This window comes from Mus caroli, chromosome 18, assembly GCF_900094665.2.
Source record: "Mus caroli chromosome 18, CAROLI_EIJ_v1.1, whole genome shotgun sequence".
Classification (NCBI taxonomy): Eukaryota; Metazoa; Chordata; class Mammalia; order Rodentia; family Muridae; genus Mus; species Mus caroli.
In genome coordinates, this window is record NC_034587.1 from 29,851,310 (window position 1) to 29,855,378 (window position 4,069).

Genomic DNA, 4,069 nt, shown 5'->3' on the forward strand with positions numbered 1-4,069 from the left:
AGGTTATCTGCACACACTGTACCATTTTCTGTACCATTTTTTTTAAAACAAGGAACTTGCTTATTTATAGATTTTGGGGTCCTGGAACCTACAGCTAGAACCTAGACCCTTGTGGTACTGTTGTGATGAGCTGGCACGCTATACCTCCTGTGGCTCTTCCCCTGTCACAGATTTGCTCCAAAGCCAGTTTTCCTCCCTTCTCTCCCTCCCTCCCTCCCTCTCTCCCTCCCTCCCTCCCTCCCTCCCTCCTCCTTTCTCACTATTCTGAAGACAATCCTCATCCAATAGACCACTTATTAACTGAACTCTTTCTCGAGATGCAAGGGCCCCACCTCCCTTGGAAACCTTTAAGAATGATCTGCTCACTTTGTTCAGTAGGACTGGAGCTTCTTCCCTCAGACTCCACACTGTACACTGGTGGAGTGAAGAAAGCTCTTGTCTACAGAATGATCCATCTATCGCCACATCTCTCTGGAACCCTCTCTCCCTCTCTAAAGCATGACACCCACCCCCTGTAGATTACACCTGACAATCTTATTGTTAGGCTGTGGGTTAGCATGTGTGGCTTTCATCCGTTTCTGAGATACTATGAGTTAGGCTGAGATGTTCCGAGATGCCTTTGCTGGCAGCAGATTAAACCAGAGCTCCCTACCCGTCCCCCCACTACTCTCTTATGGTTAAACTTCTCTTCTTGTCAATGCCTCCAAAATAATCTTTAAAATGCCACTAAAATATCAAATTTATGGAGCAAGGCAGAAAAGTGCCTCTGAAATTTGAATAAGGGCTTTAAAGTGTAGCTCCTGCATCCTCAACTCCTCTCGAATGAAGCAGAAACAGCCACCCACAACTGAGTTGATTACAAAGCAATCCCACATTTGCAGAAAAAAAATCCTTCAACTGTCTCATGGGCTTGAGGACAGGAAGGGAGATCTTATGTGTCTTGCAGTCCATAAATTTAAATGGTAATAAATTATTATACCATTCAGGCAGCCTTCCAGGTACAGTATAAATCAACGGCACAGGGCAGGCCATGTGGAATAGGGCAAGATCTCAAAGCTCAAGCATTTCAGTTTGTCTGTATCAGACATCATTAGTATGGTCCTCAAGCCCTGTGTCTGCATGGGTGACTGTGAGCAATGATAACTGGCTGAACATGAATTCAGGCTATTGTCCCATTGGCATTTACATAGCTGTTCACCCAGAAGCCTCTATGATAAGTGTCCTATCATCAGATTACATGTGCCCGGGCAGGAAAGAGATGCTGTTCTTTGTAGGAAAGTAGGTTTGGAAGAAGTAAGGTACCTCTGGCTTTTGTTCTTTCGTACCACCAAGGACTTAAAAACTCATTGTTTACACTCAGGCTGGTGATCATTGTCTCTGGCTGGGCTGAGGCAACCCATTAATACTGTTTCCCACTGGTGCATGTGTTGCACACCAAAGTTAAGTTTGAAGGGTCAGACAGTACGCAGCCCATGATGGGTGGCTTAGTTGCCATAGTAACTTGGTAACTCCAGAGTTAAGAGTTCAATTTCCTCTAAGACTCCAAGTTTATGCACAAAAGATAGTAAGCTTTCCACAGAGGCTGCCATTGCTTTGTTTCAAAACTATATGACATTCATATATAGCAGCCTGCTAAAGGCTCCCTACCACCACGGCTGTCACAAGCTGGGCATATGGCCAACGTGACTGAGGATTTTCTACAGGGCAGACGTTTCCTTTGTGGCCTGGGAATGTGTCTTAGTTGGCAGACTGTTTGCTTAGTCTTTTGTCATGTGCACCAGTTCCTGGGTTTGGTCTCCAGCAGCACATCGACTTCCACAGAGAGACAATCTCAGTCCATGAGACAAAGCTCATGAGTCTGGAATGTGAATTTTCAGCGTAAGAGGCTGGGGACCCAAAGAGCATTTGAGAAGCTGTAAGGATTCAGAGAACCTCCTGCCCTGAGCTTTTATTAGGAACAGTTACATACAAAGACACTATACAGTCATGAAACCATGTTTATAAGAGAAATTTCTGCTGAATAGATCACCACAGAGAACAAAGGCAAGGAAGCATGGACATAAAACCACATGGGAACGTAACAAGATGCTACAGCTTAGGAATGACCAAGTCAACTTTCCTGAGGTGGAAACATCTGTTTTACAGATCATGTCCCTCAGGCCTTAACGTGCCAAGGGTCAGAGCTCTTAGATACAGAATGTGTTTTGCTTTTGTTTTTCAGTCAGACAAGGTTGTCAGGCAATAATCAACCAGGTGTTGTGGAACTTGCATGGAACTCTAGTATTTGAGGATTAGAGGCAAAGGATCACAATTCCCATCCCATGATCCCTGGCTACCCAACAAGTTCCAGGTATATGAGACTCCAGTTAAATTATATATATGATTTTTTTTCTAGAACCATCATTGCTTCTTATGAACTAGCATATCATCAATGTGGTGGAGTTAACCCAGTGAAGCCCTTTGGAAGAGAAAGGGAGGCCAAATTTTCTGTATATTACCACATGGGCTAAGGCTGGTTTGCTTTCAGGAAGGACATGAAGTGTATTGCTGGCTTTTTTTCTTTTTAAATAAAGCTTCAGCATGGTGTTATTAGAACGATGGATGCTGGTTTGTCTGCAGACTCTCCACTCTGCTGGGAGACAGGAGGAGGGGCTTCTGAAGACTGATGTCCAGTTTTTTCTTTTCTTTTCTTTTCTTTTCTTTTCTTTTCTTTTCTTTTCTTTTCTTTTCTTTTCTTTTCTCTTCTCTTCTCTTCTCTTCTCTTCTCTTCTCTTCTCTTCTCTTCTCTTCTCTTCTTTTTTCTTTTTCTTTTTCTTTTCTTTTCTTTTCTTTTTTCTTTTTCTTTTTCTTTTTTCTTTTCTTTCTTTTTTTTTTGCCATTATAGGGATCACAGACTGTTTTTCTTTGCTTCTTCCATTCCCTTCAGATCAGAGTAAATCCAGCATATTTGGAGGTAGGGCATTTTTCTTTGTATGGCTCTTAATTTTAAAGTTTCTCATGATCTTCTTGTTGCTGTGAACGCATTCAGGACATAGCAAATTATCTTCCACTTCTGGTTCTGGGATAACCCAGGTTGGTAACAGGAAGAGAAAGTTCATGCTTTGGGGAGTGTCTGGAGCCTAGGTCTGACCATCATGAAATTGCAGGTGAACCCAGCCTTTCCTATCTGCAGGGTGCTGCCTGCCATGGACCACACACCATCCAAATCCAATGGTTTGTGGCCAGAAAGGCCTTTACATTAGAGGGAGGAGGACAGTGATTCACAGACACTGGCTGGGCAGCTCTCAATGCAATTCTTCCCCTGCCTGAGGTGAATCTAGATTTTCCAGTATACCACTCTCCCGCTTCTAACTTGGGCAGCTGCTTGGAGGCCCGGTTCCTCTGAAGACTATCTTGGGTTTCTTGGGACCCTGCTTCATTCTGGCCTCACGAGATGTGTTGGGAATATAATATTCTTGTTTAGAACACGAATGTCTCCAAAGTCTGAAATAAACTTCAACTTTCTTGCCATCAGTACTCAAGTCATGATAATGATGCCACTCCTGAAGAATGTTCCAGGACACGTCATTAATAGGAGGCAGGATGCCCTGTCTCGAGAAAAAAAAAAAAGGAGGCAGGATGGGCAGAAGAGAGGTGCTTGGTATGGTCCTTGTTGGGTGTTTGGGATCATACCTCACCAGAGAACCAGCTGGTGGTTTGTGATCTCTGGTTGAAGAAACATTTGATTCTGTAGGATATTCTATAGTTGGCTCCTCAGTAAATGGGACCAGTGTTAAAACCACACTCTTTCTTCATCCAAGTCTTCCTCAATTTGTTCTTCTTGTAAGTCTCCTGGTCGAAGTATGACATTTTCAGGCAAGCTTGGGAGAAGACAAAGGCCATATTGCTGGCTTTGATAGCTAGAAACAAACTTCTTCTGGTGGCCATTGGTCATGGGTAAAGATGGAAAGGGGGAAGTATTCACTGTTTGGTCATTACATAGCAGTGGAAATATGTCTGACACAGAAGCTATGGTTGAAGACACCGCCTGGTTAAGTTGGCCATAATCCATGTTCATTCTCCAAGATCT

General features: G+C 43.4%; 1 pseudogene; it reads right to left on the reverse strand.

The window, feature by feature from the left end:
• Positions 1-2,927: 2,927 nt before the first annotated feature.
• LOC110285143 lies at positions 2,928-3,849 on the reverse strand (annotated as a pseudogene).
• Positions 3,850-4,069: the final 220 nt, after the last annotated feature.